The 17,034-nt window shown below is 34.7% G+C and overlaps 1 long non-coding RNA gene and 1 other non-coding gene across 2 annotated transcripts; both read right to left on the reverse strand.

Moving 5' to 3' along the window:
• Nucleotides 1-10,178: 10,178 nt before the first annotated feature.
• LOC144999043 (small nucleolar RNA R71) lies at nt 10,179-10,285 on the reverse strand. The gene has a single exon (XR_013660570.1). It is a non-coding gene; the product is annotated as a small nucleolar RNA R71 (small nucleolar RNA).
• A 5,772-nt stretch (nt 10,286-16,057) lies between these two features.
• LOC144998734 (uncharacterized) lies at nt 16,058-16,831 on the reverse strand. The gene is made up of 3 exons (XR_013660417.1): nt 16,675-16,831; nt 16,443-16,488; nt 16,058-16,355 (listed from the first exon to the last, which is right to left on the reverse strand). It is a non-coding gene; the product is annotated as an uncharacterized LOC144998734 (long non-coding RNA).
• Between the last annotated feature and the right edge of the window lie 203 nt (nt 16,832-17,034).

A 17,034-nucleotide genomic window follows, 5' to 3' on the forward strand; every position in this document is an offset into this window, starting at 1 on the left:
TTTCTTAATTATATGATTAATAAATTGGGAAGTTTTATCTTAATGAAAATGAAAATTCTTTGTTGTGAAAAATGGAACGTTATAGCTCTACAGGCCTTCGGTCTGATTGGATTGCCTCGGAGGGCCTACAGCCTATCCGGACCGCCCCGAGTGTCTTCGCCTTCCGCACAAAGCAGGACCGCCTCAACCCAACCATAATATGTCGAGCTATGTAAAAGATAAACATAAACACAAAACCAACAAATATAGATAATCATACATATCTACTAATCAGTCATACACTAGCATAGTACTATCCTATAATCAAGATACACAATCTAGTGGGCCTGAATTGGTGCCTTTGACCCATACGTACAGTGAGGAAAACTCACCTCACAGTCTGAACACAAGTTGAATAAATCGATCGAGTGAACCCAGCCGATTCAACCCAACCTCGTACACGGGGCATACACAGATGTACACGGGGCATAATCCTTTCACTGAGGAGTTAGGCGAAGACCGCGTACGCACAACGTACAATTTGGTACATCCAACGTACGTACCTGGTCAGCCAACCAACTCATTAAGTGCTTAATACATCTAGACTTTTCGTCCAAAACCATATCCAAGTCGCAAATGCTCTTCTTAACCATAAAATTTCCTACTTTATGGTCTTACATGGACAATAAGTGCTTCACACTAAAAACCCCATTATCTTAATCCATTAAGACAACCAAGTTGATGCATGAGGAAGAACTAAGAGCCAAAATCATATTTTTGTCACTCAAACAACCCTAAATCATCCAGAAGAACAACTCATTGGGTCGAGGGTATCTTATACCCAAAAGGACCAATAATACAGGGCTAATAAGCATAAAATTTGAACATAAGCAAGATCTAATGATATGATCATCAAGTTCGGAACTTTATACCTCAAAATGAAGCTTGGAGGTGAGGTGTTCCTCGATCTATGATGTCTTTATCTTCCAAGTCGGTGCTCCTATCTTCTCTTTGCTTCAAAGGTACTACAAACACACACTCTTAGGCTCAAAGGAAAATACACAATCGATTAGGGTTGCAATGGACGAAATGAGGGTTGGAGGCTGGTGAGGGAGTGAACATTTGAGAGTTAATGATGTTTATCTAGGGTCCAAACCCTAAAAATTATGGTTTGTGGATTAAGCATGTACGCCCCTCGTACGCTATGTATGCCCAACATATGTGAGCTTGCCCTAAATATTTCAAAAATGTTGTTATGGACCATCTTGCAAGATTTCTCATACACAAGGGCTAAAATGCAATAACTCTTCATACTTAGGGTTAAAATTGAAAATACCTTATCATTGGAATGTTACACCATCTTTTTGGTTCATCTCTTGTGGATCTAAGTTTTAATCCCTTTTCTTTCATGATTTGTGGTTATGATTGGTTGGTTTGGATAAACTTGAAAACTTTATCTCTCCTTTAGAAGGCAAGGAAGCATTCTGGAAATTTGGAGCAAAGGACTTAACAGATTAAGTCCTTAATGTAAAAATATGGCTTGTGGCAGTCATCACAATGTAACCAAGGAAGGGTCACGAGGTGGCAAAATCCAGCATCACGTTTGTTTTTTCTTTGCATCCCCACGATGTGACCATATAATTATCATGATGTAGCGTTCATTTTGACTGGGTTGACTGTTTACTTTTGACCAGTCTGACTTGGGCTCAAACTTGAGACCATGTTAATTTTGTAAGACCGTGAAATACAATCTAAAAATAAATTTAAAATGCAAAATAAAAGGAAAAATCTCAAAATTCTTATTTTAATTATTGTTTTTGTCATTTTATTTACCTAAAAATAATTTTAAAAAAATTACCGTTTTTTTTTTTTTTTTTTTTTTTTTTTTGAAAGTTATGTGAAATATTCTAATAGAATATAACATTGTAAATATTTTAATGTGATTTTTTAGAATGTAAGAATATTCTAATATTCTACTAGATTTATTAATATGTAAAAGATTCTAATATTCTACTAGAATATTTCACAGATGATTCAAAAATACAGTAATTTTTTTTTTGGAAAATAAAAATGACGAAAATAATATTTAAAAAAAATTGAAAATTTTCAATTATTTTGCGTTTTATAAATGTTTCTTTATCTACAAAATGAGTTGTTAGAATAACGTCTAACCGTCTCATAAAATATAATGGTGTCACATGAATCTAAGTATACTTATTTATTATTGATTATGTTTTAAAAAAATCCGCTATGTTAGCATAAATATTAGAATCCTTTTTATTAAATTTGACAAAAATAACAAGGTAGAAAATTTTTTTGTTCCATAAAAGTGGCAGTAAACAATTTACAATTTTTATTTTGTAATGATACAATAAATTAAAGAAAAATAAGTGCTCCAACTACGGAATTTAATACTATAAACATGGAATAATGTTACGTGTGCATAAAGAAAATACAATTCAATGGCATACAAATAAGGAAAGAGGACATAACAACATATATTCTGGTCAAAGAGGCTAGAATTTATGCATACATATCCACAACATATTGGTTCAAAAGATAACGATGAGGGAACTTCAAACAATAAATAACATTTTTTTTAGAAACAAAGCCTAGGTTTAATATATAAGATCGTCTTTATATATATTTTATATATGTTAAAAATAAATAATGGAATAAATAAACCTATGTTTAATATATAAGGTCGTCCTTATATTTACGAAAAAAAAAATGCCAATTGATCAGAGAACAGTTAAATAAATAAATAAAACGGCTAATACCTATTATCATATTCCTAAATTTAAATATTTGTTTACCATTAGACTTGAAACTTGTAGCCATTTACCTAAGTGAGACATTTTCAAACATTTGATACCGTAAATGTCATTTAATAATTATAAAGAAACATTTCATGAGATTGTTGAGTTTGTGCATTAGTGTTATTCATATCACAATTGACCAAATATAACAATAATATTAAATTCATTTGATAATAATATCAGTATATCATAAATTATTTAGGATTATTATTGTATTGGCAAATTTTTGGCTTTCTAGGGAGTTTTCTTGAAAAACTTTGGACTTGCGGAAATGACTTTTAGACCAGAAGAAGTATGAAAACATCGAAGTATCCGAGCTAAGTTCTTAAGATTCCTTTTAGACCACTCCTCAACAAATAACGTATCATCCGCATAAAAAAGATGTGAAATCATCGGCTCATTATTAGGATGTTGAATTCCATCAAAAATACCATTCTCCCTTGCCGTTTTCATTTTAACATTTAGACCTTCCATGCCAATGACAAACAAAAATGGAGAGAACGGGTCTCCTTGACGCACACCTTTAGTGATGTCAAACTGATCAGTCGACCTATTTACAATCACAGAAGCTCTAGACGCATGCATACACCCTTTAATTCACGTTCTCCATTTGTAGCCATAATTCATTCGAAAGTGAATGGAGTCGAGGTATTCCTAATTTACAGAATCAGAGGCTTTGTCGAAGTCAACTTTAAAAATTAGAGTTTTCGACTTTGTTTTCTTAGACAACGAGCATATTTCATTGACAATCAGGGAGCCATCTAGGATATTTCTACCTTCCACATACGTTGTCTGCTTTTCTCCAATGTTTGCCCTAATAATCGCTTTGAGTCTAATTGCAAGAATTTTGGAGGTTATCTTATATAAGCATCCAATCAAGCTGATGGGATGATAATCACTCAATTTCAGTGGGTCCTTGAATTTCGAGGCTAGTGTGATGAATGAAGAACTGCATCCTTTCGTTAACTCTTCATACTTCTCAAAGTGTTTGACAAAAGCGATTATATCCTCCCTTAACCAGTCCCAAAAAGATTTGATGAATTTAAAGGTAAAATCATATGGTCTAGGGGCTTTTTCACCACCAGAGGACCATACAACAACCTTAATTTCATCATCTGAGAATGGTACTTCCAACATGTTTGCTTCAGTGAATGAGATGGCTTTGAATCTTTGATTTATGAGTTTCTCTCGATGGCTATCATTCATAAAATTTGCTTTTAAAAAAACCGAAAATCCTCTTCTTGTACTGCATTTGTATTTTTTTCCAGACACCATCAATTAAGAGTCTATTTGTCATGTTTTCCTATTTATATTGTTGAAAAAGGCATCAAAATATTTTGTGTTTTCGTCTCTGTCAATAGCCCATTTAATTCGATATTGTTGCTTGAGATCCATGGCATTATTTTTTTTAGCTTCAACAACGTTTTGATACTTATTCTTCCACTCCTCAAATTCATCAGCACTAAGATCCCTGGATTCAATGATTTTGTCGAGCTCCTCCAATTGGTCTTTAAGTTTTTTGAGTTCAGCTAGCTCCATTGGATATCCAATTCGTCTACATGCTTTAATTTCTTTCTTTAAATATTTGAGTTTCACAACATCAGGATGAACATACGAATCTTCCATGAATGACTTCATCTTGAGCAGTTAGGCATTTCTTCAAGATTTGACTCTGAACGCACATTGGGTGAGGAGGCTTGATGAAAAGATTCTTGAAAGATAGCACTCTCAGCTTAAGAATCTCCAGAGAGAACAATGGAGAGAAATAATCTTCTAGATCACTTCAGCACGTACTAGATAACAGCAAACTGATTGAGGAGGCTTCAATGCAATCCATCACGTAATCTTGAAGTCAGCTTCACCTTGCTTCTGGGGTTGAAGGATTGAATGTCGAAAGAATAATCTTCATTTGTTGCTCCTTCGAATGAAAATTCTTCGATGATCACGGATGAAGCTTTGGCTCAAAAATCTTGATACAGTCTCCACGAGTCTCATCTACGCGTGAAATCACTTTTCAAGACAAAACAAAACTAAAAGAAAAATTAGCACAGAAGAAATATTTTTGGATTTTTGATTTTCTTGAACAAAAAATAAAACAGAAATAACACTATTTTTTGATTTTTAATTTTCTGATTTTTGTTTGATTTTTGAATTTTTATGATTTTTGAATTTTTTTCAATTCTCCCCCTAAATTTGTGCATAGAGGAAAACTATGAACAAATTTAACAAAAAAAAATATATACTTGGGATCAAAGTTGTGAGATAGCCTGAACTTGTTTATCAGTACCTTCACATTCATGAATAGATATGGTTAATTTTCAGTATTGTGGTCCACTTAAACACGAAGGATATTGACAAACTTTTCTAAATAAACCATTTAGCTGATGACTACCACGAGTATTTTTCTCCACTTAAATTAAGTAGCAAGATCTACAGACAACCTCTAAATGGTTAAGTTTTAATTGCACTAGAACGTGTTCCCCACTTCCCGATATACCATGGTTATCAAGAACTTCCTAAGGACTCCTTACTTTAGGTGAGTAAACAATTATTAAGGAGGAAGTCAGATTTAGAGATAGATGCATATGTTGTGTCCCAGGTCGGATCTCTTTCAATCACGCAGAGGGGACAACATATGACTAACAAAGATAGAAGGATTGAGAGGTAGAATGTTGCATATGATGTGTTCCAGGTCAGATATGTTTCAATCACGCAGAGGATACATCATATGGCTAACATATAGAAATAGTTTCATAGATAGGGAGGTGTGTACAAAATAGAGTTGCATATGTTGCATTCCAGGTCGGATCTCTTCCAATCACGCACTGAAGAAACATATGACTGAAAAATAGAAAACAAGAAAATAATTTCCTATAGACCTACTTTATCAGAACCCCCCAGTCGCCCTATCAGAACCAGAATTAGGAACATAAGTTCGTATATCAAGGAAAAGTTAAGCCACATTTCTAGATGCATATTAATTTAGTGTATCCTGTAGGTTCCCGTGTGTATCTCACTGCTCAATCTACCCGAGCGTGGTATGGTCAGTCCAAACAATCCTATCTAAATCCACACTATCAAATCCTCCGTGCCTACCAGCACATTGAACATAGAGTCTAGAAAATTCAGATTCAGTCCCTTACACATGTTTTAGACTTCCCGTTATCACTTTATATTTATATCACTTCCTAAACAATACCTACTAACGAAAAACTATTAGAAAATAAAGTTTGTCTTCGAAATGAATCAGATTAAGATAAACTCAAGAGTATAGAGAAAAAAAACCCAAACTGTAATTCACCGATTGAATTTGCATCCAGAAGGTCTGAGAACAGCACACATAATCTCATAACACATTCGAAAATTCTTCATGTCGTTAAGCACAAGCCCCATGTGATCCCTTCCTTTCTTACCTTCCCGCAAAGGACACATACTCTCAAACAAAATTCCGAGTGTTATACAGTTGAGAGATGCTTCCTATCATGTACCTGGAACAACCACTATCAACAAATCAAAGTCTGATGATATGCCTCCATAGTTGCTCCGACACAGAGCGGGATTAGTTGGTCTTTGGAACCCAGTCCATTTTGAAACTGAGTCGACCTTTTTCATCCTTGCACAATACTCTCTCCCATGACATATCCTGCTTATCAGAAACAGAAAATGTAGAAACATTAGAGTCATTAGGTGATTTGGGAGACTGAACCTTTGGTACCCATTTATAGTTGGGTTTAACCCATTTCGTTTTCGATCCGATGGGTTCCATGACACTTGATTTTGAACTTGAAGTCGGTTGTCGAGATGACTTTGACCTAACCGGTCTTGGTTTCGCTGGAGCATCTCTTGAATTGGACTTCATGGCTGGCATTCCCTTCTTACCTTTGGGATTTGGATTCTTGGCCTTGTAAGTTTGATTCTTGGCCTTCTGCACGTTCGAGTCACCAGTGTCTGAACGAGACCTTGAGAGGTTTCTTTTGAAGTATCTCCCTCTTGGCGCGTTCTTCCAGCCTTGTGCATAGTAGGGAAAGTATGTGCGATTAGGACCATTTCTAGCAATGTGTCCAGGTGTTCCACAGTGAAAGCATGTCTTTTTCTTCACTGTGAAGTTGTTTCTTCCTGCCCCTGGTGGCATACCCTTTCCTTGTTTCTGGTTGTTCCCACATGCACATTTGCAATAGGTACTCTGTTTAGCTGGAATTGGTGACTTATATTTCTCAACAGTATGTTGATTAGAAGCAACTGAGTTCGAAGCAACATATTCAAAGTTCAAGGAGATGTTGGTTTTTTCAATGGTGTTCTCCTTGTTCTCATCCTCTGCTACTTTACCTGCACATGAAGTAGATGTGCTAGAAATAAGAACATCAACATTTTCAAACAAATCATCAAATATGTCAAAAAAAATTTAACTTAACATGATTCGAAGCAGAAGCATCACAAGATGTATCATTGATTTTACCATCGGAAACAAAAGAGTAATCATTTGAAATAGTAACAATAGGATCTGAAACATTTTTATTTTCAAAAACATATCCTTCATCTTCTTGCTTTGATTGATTTAAGGATTTATCTGCATGGGAAGTAGAATCATTAGTATTTTCAACATTAATAATGCCTCCTAAAACAAAACCAGCTGGTTTGCCATAAACCATGAATGGTTCGTTGGCAATCTCCTCTTTAGTCAAAGGGTGATACTAATATGTGTGATTGAAAGGAGGAGGTACTTTATTGTATCCTAAACCCACCCAATGGACTAAGGGGGAACGAAATTATGATGAAGGCTCCTCATATTTTTGTCCAAGGGCCTTATTCCACAAGGTTCCTTGGGCTGCTTGGTGGCTAAGTTATCCATTAGGGTTTAGACTGAAACCCTAGCAACTAGCACTATAAATATGACCCCCAAGGCTCCAATTTTTGGCCACTTTCTTCCACGGGAAACCCTAGGGCTGAAAATTAGCATCCTCCCTCCTCTCTCAAAGTTTCCTTCTTGCTTGAGGTGTTTGTGATCCATTAGAGGAGTTACAATTGTGACTCTAAGCTCAAGAGAAGAAGTGATATGTGCATAATTAGTTAATTATTTAGCATACATTTTTATTCATTTTTAACTAATTATTTGTATAATGTGGACAAAAGGTACTTAATAATGCTTAAATTTTGTTTTCATTCCAAAAGACATGCTTGGGAGTAAAAGGGAACAAGGGGAAGCAATTAAAGACCAAAGAGTGAAGAATGAAGGACAAAAGCGGTCCTACTCGGCGAGTTCTCGAGCATACTCGGTGAGTACAAGAGAATATTCTAGAAGATAAGTCAAGACTCCTGATTTAAGACGGATAACTAGCACCTACTCGGCGAGTTGGGTCTGCTACTCGCCGAGTACACCCTGTTTTGAGATAATTGTAAATACCAAACCATTATCCGATTGGAGGAGACTTTTGGCGATTTTGAGAGCTGAACCTGCGACAAAGAACCCCTGGAGGAGCTAAGGAACCCTAATCTTCAATCCTTGGAAGAATCAAGGCAATTAGGTTAATCATTCCACTTAGCTTTTGGAATTAAAGATGTTTAACTTAGTTAAATCTGCTATTGAGTTTGTTTTTATCATGACTATGAACTAAATTTGTTTAGTTTCTGTTGGGGAAGACTAATTTACTCCTATGGTTATAATATACTTTTTGATTGATTATTATTTGGTGATTTTATTAAATTAAGTTTGTTAAAGAACCTTATGCATTAATGACAACTATTTTCTGTTAATTGGAAGGTAATTAAGCTGCATGAACATCTCTTGATTATTAACCTCATATGTTAAGTGAATACTTGATAATGAGTATGAAATTAAGATTAATTAGAAAATAGGTAAGTTAATGTGTCAGCTTGTTTGAGAAACCAACAAACAAGAGGTTAAATGAAACACCAACTTGATTAACCAATTACAAATCTTATGTAATCCAAATAATTGAACTATGGAATTAGTTAGTTTAAACAATTGGCCATTGCTTAAATAGATTCATTGTCTAAGGGTTAGGAGTAATGAACATGAACCTAACCACTATAGTTGGTAACTAATAATAATTGATTTATCATTAAAATAACCATACGAGTGAATTAGTTGAACCTAAACAGAAACCCTTTAATAAATTTGGTGAATTTGTCATTTGCTTTAATCGTTAGTTAGTTAATTGTTTTAACTGCTATTTTTAAGTTTCTAGTCTTGTAAACTAGTGAAAAACCCTTTTACTTTTATTACTTGCTTAGTTAAAATTAGTTATTAGATCAATTTCCGTTTCCTGAGTTCGACACCCTACTTATCCAACTATACCACTAAAAGACAAGTTCACTACCTTTGTGTGTTTAATTTATTAATTAAAAGTAGGTTTAAAACTAGTTCGTTTCACACACATCAAGTTTTTGGCGCCGTTACCGGGGAACTGTTCTAAATAATTTATCTAATTTCTAATTTTTTCGACCCTTTGTGTGAGTTTACTGGCACAAAGTAAATTTATTGCAGATTAGTAATTAGTAGTTTGGTTTTAGGATCTAAATTAGTTTTTATTTTAAGTTTAGATGTCTTTTAAAATAACACTGCTACTCGCCGAGTGCATTCGCACCTACTCGGAGAGTACAGCTGAGTTTCAGCCTTTATTTTTCGTTTTTTTAGTACATCTTTTTGTTCTTTTTACGTTGTTATCTTGTTTATTTCAGGAATTTCATGACCAGAGGATCAAACACCCCGCTGGTACCCCCGTTTGAAGATCCCGAATCCACATTGAGAAGAAACAGAGGAAAGGACGTGGAAAGCTCGAATACACCAAAGAAGTCACCTTTGTCTAATTTGAAGATGTTTTTGGGAAGAAGAAGAGCAGCAAATCAGGAGCATCTAGCGCATCTTTAGCAAGCGAAGACCCGATCAAGGAAGACACCGAGTACGAAACCGAAGAAGAAGAAGAAGAACTGACGTACAGGCACGACTCCGATTTCGGCGACGAGTTAGCTCATACCATGGCTAACATTGATGAAATCCCCATGGGAGAATGGAAGAAGAGGATCCGCGATGAGACCGGGATGGGACTTGTGCAACCTGCAATTCCCGCTACTGCTACTTTTGAGCTAAAGGGCCACATACTCGCCCAGCTCAAGGAAATTCCTTTCTATGGAAAAGACCACGAAGATGCTTACAAGCATTTGGATGAAGTTAATGATGTAGCTGATTACTTCAATGTTCCAAATGTGCCTCGCGAGACTCAGCTACTTCGCATGCTTCCAGTGACATTCAAAGGTGCTGCAAAAGACTGGTTCAAATCACTTCCCCCCGGATCAGTCACCACACGGGCCAAGATGAAATAAGAATTCATCGATCACTTTTGCCCATCTTCCAAGATAGCCAAACTGAAGAAAGCAATAGCTAACTTTGAACAAGAAGCTGGAGAGTCATTATATGAAGCCTGGGAGAGGTACAAGAGCTTACTAAGAAACTGCCCACATCATGACCTGAATAGCCAACAAGAAGTCTCCATTTTCTATGATGGAGTCAATGTCACAACTAGGCAGTTACTTGACTCGCAAGGCCCGCTCACAAAGAAGCCACCCCCGGTGATCAAGGAATTAATTGAAGAATTCTCTAAGCACTCTAGAGAATATCACAACCCAAGAAATGATGTTACTAGGGGAGCCGCATATGCAGCTACTAAAGACTTATCTGCGGTCATGGATATGCTAAAAACCATGGATAGGAGGATGGATAAAATGGATCAAACAATCCATGCTATTCGGGTGGGTTGCGAAAATTGCAATGGACCTCATCTTACTAGAGACTGCGACTTGGATGAAAATGGCAACAAAAAGGTGCAAGTATGTTACTCAAGTGGGGACCGATATGATGAAGACTGGCGAAAACCAAAGAAAGAGTGGCTCCTGTATGAAGAGTACAAGAAGGCTAAGGAGGAGAAGTACAAGCAGAAAGGAAGAGGTTTTTACCAAAAGGAGGAGCCGGCACAAGAAAGAAAACCAAGTTTGGAAGAGATGCTTACCAAATTTGTAGTTGCTTTAGAAAAGAGACACAGTGATCATGATGTTGATGGGTTTTATACAAACAATCCTATGTGTGCATGCAACCCTAGAGTTGGATGTATGTTTTCACTATTAGTTATACAACTTTATGAACACAAAAAGAAACCTGTCATGCTACTAACATTTTCGAAATTCATATATAAGAATAGAATACATACCTTTTTTCTTATATAGCAGTAACAACTAGTTCCTCAAATCTCATTAGCTCTTGAAAGCAAGTACCACAAGTGTAGTACCTCTAATGGCTCACAAACACCAAAAGCAAGAGGATGAAGAATGATAAGAGAGGAGGCACCCAAAAATGTGTGTAAACCCTAAGGAAACTCTTATCCACGTTTTTGGGGCTTAAGGGTACTATATATACATGTAGGCTATTAGGGTTTTAAACTAGGAAACCCTAATCTGACTGCTTAAGCCCTAAGCAGCCCATGGATTTCTTTGGTATATCCCTTGGACGATATCTAATGGGCTTCCCCATAGAATTCGTCCAACTTATATCTTATTAAGTAATCCATAGCCCAAATGCAATTATCTTATAACTACAGTTCCAGTCCCTTATGTTTAATTAATCTCTTTTAGCCACAAAATTAATTATCAATTAATTCTTGACTAATATTAATTAAACAATATGATTTCTCCTTTAATATATTATTCTTATAATATATTAATAAATCATAATTAATCCTCTCTCTCCATAATTCATCTTGTCAAGTTGCTTTGGTGAAGGCAACCCAAAAGAACCATGCATCATCGGGTCAAGTACATACCAAAATAGTTATGGACTTAGACACTAATCCAACAGTCTCCCACTAGGATAAGTCTAATAACTATTATGCGTATGACTTCAGATCTTGATCTGCAATCGTATCTTTCAAAAGCCGCTGTCAACTCTGATCTTATCAGATACGCATCCTTTAGATAACGGATCATATATTCCTCCATTCTAGATATCGTATAGATAGAGACATGGATTTAAATCATTCTCTCTGTCTATGTGTTGTTTCCCGATTTCTGATTTATGATGACTGACAACATACTACAATTTGAACACATCAAATTAGTCCCAGCTTGGCCAAGCGCTTAGGTGTCATCACTAAATCATCGAGGGGCCCACAGATATCGCTTTCATCCTACTTTGGATAAAAGGAACGGATAAACTTTGATTCAATGCTTGCTTGCGCTCACTTACCGAATCACACACAACAATATGTTTTATGACACCAAGTAACTGGTGCGTTTACATATTATCAATGTGTAACCGAATCGTAAGATACAACTCACACATCTCGGTTTCAAGAATATAATATATTATCGTCTCACCAATCACTCGTGATAAAATCCATGAAGTGATCCAAGTGAGCATGGGTTTAATCCAATGCTCAAATCATATTTATAAGCACTCATGAACGTTTCAGCAAACATTTGCTTATGTCTAATACACTTTAGACAATCCACACACCAATTCACGACAGTCTTCATTCATACCTACTTCCAACATATAAACGACTGTGGTCCGTTCGAATAATTCGATTATTCTGAAATAATTAATTATTCAGGAAGTCAAAACATGCAAAGTGAAACACAAGAATAATACTAATCCTATATGGTTCGAAACCATTGAGTATAAGTAAAACACCTTTTATTTATCACCATATCGATTACTCATTATTTGTTGTTTCGGGTAATCAACTTCTTACTTGAATTTTTACTACCCTTTTCCCATGCTCTTAGCATGCACACAATGTTTACCTGTGGTCATTTCTTTGTGAAATAGATCAAATGAACACATTTCCAATCATGCTCATTTCATAACTCTCAATCCCTATCACAAGTGTAAGAATATCAAATTCTTGTTACTTATGCTAGATTCTAACATTTTATGCAATGATTCTTTCGTAAAGTCATAGCTCAAAATCATCAAGACTTGGCCAATCTCTAGAAGAAACAATTATATAGATAGGATGTCTCTCAATCAAAGTACATTCCTTTGAACATCCTTTCTTGCATTAAAGTTTCTAATCTAGATACAGATTCTCAATATCCAACTCCCAATATGGAAACATTTCCATATTTGCCATATGACAACTCATTCTTAATAGAATCTTATCTATTCATAATAATGTCGATATGTTCCATCCAATACCATACTTCCAACTACTCACAAGCGACCAATCCTCAGTGAGCTTTGGATCGTGCTTTGATAGTTGTTTAATTATCTTAGTCAAAACCGATTCTTGTCCTTTTTCCCTCTAAATGCGCTAGACATTTGGAAAATTTTAGAATGGTCAAATATTACAACACTTGCAATTGATCCTATACCCGAAGCGTATGGGACACGATGCATAATGTCTTACATAAAGATACAATACTTTATCAATCTTCTGCCATAATATTTAATGTGTAACGTTCTCACAATTTAAACTATGAAGAGGGATGCCATAATCATAATCGAAATTTTGAGAACGCACTATGTATCCTTGACTAAATTTATTAACATTCCACAACCTAAGCCTTTAGATTTGAAATGAAGCATAATATTCTCTCCCTTAATTATAGCAAAACAACCTTTCAACCCTTGCTACTTTGCAAAGTATAACTCTTGTTTTCTATAATTAATATTGCTAACTTGCAATACTTGCCATAATAATCATACAAGCACAACTTTTATGCTCCCACTATCATGATGATGATTATTATATAAGCATAACTCTTATGCTCCCACTAGCTTTGACATGTATTCAGAAAACAGCTTAACTTCCAGAAAAACAATACCTATTGAATTTCTTAAGTTCACATTTCTAATACCTAATGCTTTGATAATCCTTTATCTAAGCTTATACACATTTGCCTTAGATAGCTCATATGTGTATCTAAACAATTTAGACTAATTGCCAAATCTCACAATTCAAATCATGGAAAGGGATACCATAACCATAATCGAATTTAAGAATGCAATTTTCACAATCACTATCTTCTTAAAATCTCTCTTAGTGAAAGCATTTCCTCACAGTCATTTTCATGAAGGAGGGAATCTTATGACACTTAGATTTTAATGGTGTATGTGTTCCTATCCATGTGAATTTGTCAAAACCAAAGTTTGCGACAAATCCAAACTCATATGGACTGAACTCTTAATCTTGATTTCTTGCCTTATGGTAACACGAGTGCCCACCATGTCTTCCAAGCAGTTAAGCAGCTCACCCTTTCCTATCAATGTTCTTTTCATTGACCAAGGTCCTTGCCTTTTATGCGTTCCAATGAGAACTCATAGAACTCACATGCATAATTAACTCAATTGGAATGGCACAGAAACAAAATAACGTCAACACGATAGGTTATAAACCTCAAGTCGTGTGCTAGTGATGATCGATAAGGTTTATTATTGATTTGTTCTTGAAACCTTTCAAGACCATTAAGACTCCCACTAACTCCTTGACATATAAGATTCACTTGTCAATAAACTTTTCTCGACAAACAAATATTCAAGAGTTAGTGTAGCTTTTATCAAGACAAAACACTTCACAAAATTGGTCCTAGTTGGTCTTTGTCTTATCCAAGACATAACAACTTTCCACATTTGGTGAATGTTATAAACCTTCTTAAGACTTGTCACTCAATGTCATAATCTTAGCTCTAAGACTTGTTTTGGAATGAAGTATGATTGACTTCTTGATTTAACCATTTCTTCAATTCTTGATTCCTCATATCAGACATACATTTGTACTAAGACTCACTTAGAGGATCAATTGAGATATGGTTCTTAATCATTAAGACCTATCATAAAACATAATAAAAGGTACTCTCTCTTCTTCTTAGAATAGAGAAACTTTTATCTTTCTGCCTACTTGATTCTTCTTATTCGTGCTGCTATTGATTTAAACTCTTTTAATCAATTCAGAATTACACTTAATCTTATAAGTATAACCATATTTACTAAACCTTTGGTAAATCATGACGAATATCTTTGTTACTCTTGTGGTGGACTTGATCAACACACAACTTTGTGTACTCGATCTCCTAGTCCTTTACTTGACACTTTGTCAACGAAGTAGTCTAATTTCCAAATATGAAATTTCTCATTCATCATGTAACCAAGTTGCATGATTCCAAGTTTCTGTCCAATTGAAACTTAGGGTGATGAGAAACTCTCCCTATTTGGTAAATTCTTGGCATTTCCACATAATTAAGAATCAAATCCATTATTGCTAATAATAGAAACATTCAAAACATCAATTTTTTCATACACGCCATCGCAAGGATAAATAAATAATATAAAATCAAAATTTATTTTATTACGGAAAAATTTGTCCTTAAAATGTAATTGAAAAACATTGTTGTTACATATTCCTAAGCAATCTATTCTAACTCCAACTAGTAGCTTAAGAATCTAAGCTTCAAGCAATGCGATCGAAATTCATTTCTTCACGAAACATGAAAATGTAATCTTATCACATCATGTATCAAGAATCTAGAATAGGAACTTAAATGTGTTAGTTGATGGATTTTACCTAAAGTAGAGCCATACGTTTTGACTCTCACATCTCTTAGATCTCTTAGGTAAATAGGGCAGCTTCGTCTCCAATGCCCCTTCTCTTGGCAATAAAAGCAAATGGATTCTTTTGGATTGGCACAAGGAACTATCTCAGAATCTACCTTTTCTGGATAGCCAATGTCACCATTTCAATATCCATTGAAGTTTGGGAATTTGATTTACCAGACAAATTTGCTCGACCAGCTTGCCAAATCATTTCTGATTCAACAGCTATCACTACTAGAAAAACAGCCTTTTACGACGCTCATTGCGCGTCGTAAAAGGCTCAGACGACGCGCAAATGCGCGTAAAGGATGGCCATGTCAAAAAGAGAGACGACGCGAAATTACGACGCACGTTTACGACATGCAATGTGTATCAAGGAAGACCCTGTCATAAAGGAAGATGACACGCGTGTTAATGACACGCAATGTGTATCAAGAAAGGCCCTGTCAAGAAAGGCCATGTCATAAATGAAGACGACACACATTTTTGCGTATCGTAATTTTAATTTTTACAAAAAAATAATTATTTATAGATTTACTGATTTTCAAATTAATTTTGCATTTCATGTCTCACAATACAAAAAATACAATACATTGCACAAAATGAAATGTCATACAAATAAGGATTCCAATAGTAGACAAATTTAACACATCAAATAATCATTCAAATAGTAGACAAATGTAACATTTCAACATTTTTTATATAATTAACTAAATTATTAGCCAAATTTCCTAAACTACCAACACACTTTTCTATGAAGAGCATTAACACTATTCTTTTCCATCAAAAACTTCAAAACCTGCATAATTAAATTAATGTTTAATCAGCTACAGGTCAATAAGGTAGGTTTAAACAAAAGATTTTCATAATAGTAAGATTTTACTTACCACTGTTGTTAATGACATTGAAAGAAGCAGCCCAACAAACAGCCCCTCAGAAGGATTACTACCACATAACTGTTGATATTTGATACTTTATTACTGAATGAAACCAAAAACAAATTTAAAAAGTAAACAAAATCAGAAGGTTTTAGTCAAACTTACAGAGGCTGTATTTCCAAATATTACTAAATGACATTGATTGAACCACCTGCAGATTTACCATTTTGTCCCTATGAGATTCACTACTGAACACATTCTACAGTTTGTAAACTATAATATATATATATATATATATATATATATATATATATATATATATATATATATATATATATATATATATATATAATCATTGTGAAAAGCAAGAAATTAGAAGTGGAATGTGATTGCATACCATCAAAACCAACATTTTTACATGCCCATTTTTCCCAGTTTCTATTCACGAAACCCTAATCCATGAATGCTTGTTGGTTACAACAGCCAACAAGTAGTAAGGCAGGCCTACAACCAACCCATCCACATTTTTTTCACATAAAATAGCTACCTCATTCCACAATTACTAATATATATATATATATATATATATATATATATATATATATATATATATATACACACACACACACACACACACACACTTCAATTTTTTATGTCAAGTGATAAGAAATAAGATATGTTAAAAATGAAGTGCAATGTGCACTTACTGTTATGGACTCGAGCATATAAGAGTCTTTCTCCTTTCCAATATTCCAAA

Source organism: Lactuca saligna, chromosome 5 (assembly GCF_052625555.1).
Source record: "Lactuca saligna cultivar CGN05327 chromosome 5, ASM5262555v1, whole genome shotgun sequence".
Lineage (NCBI taxonomy): Eukaryota > Viridiplantae > Streptophyta > Magnoliopsida > Asterales > Asteraceae > Lactuca > Lactuca saligna.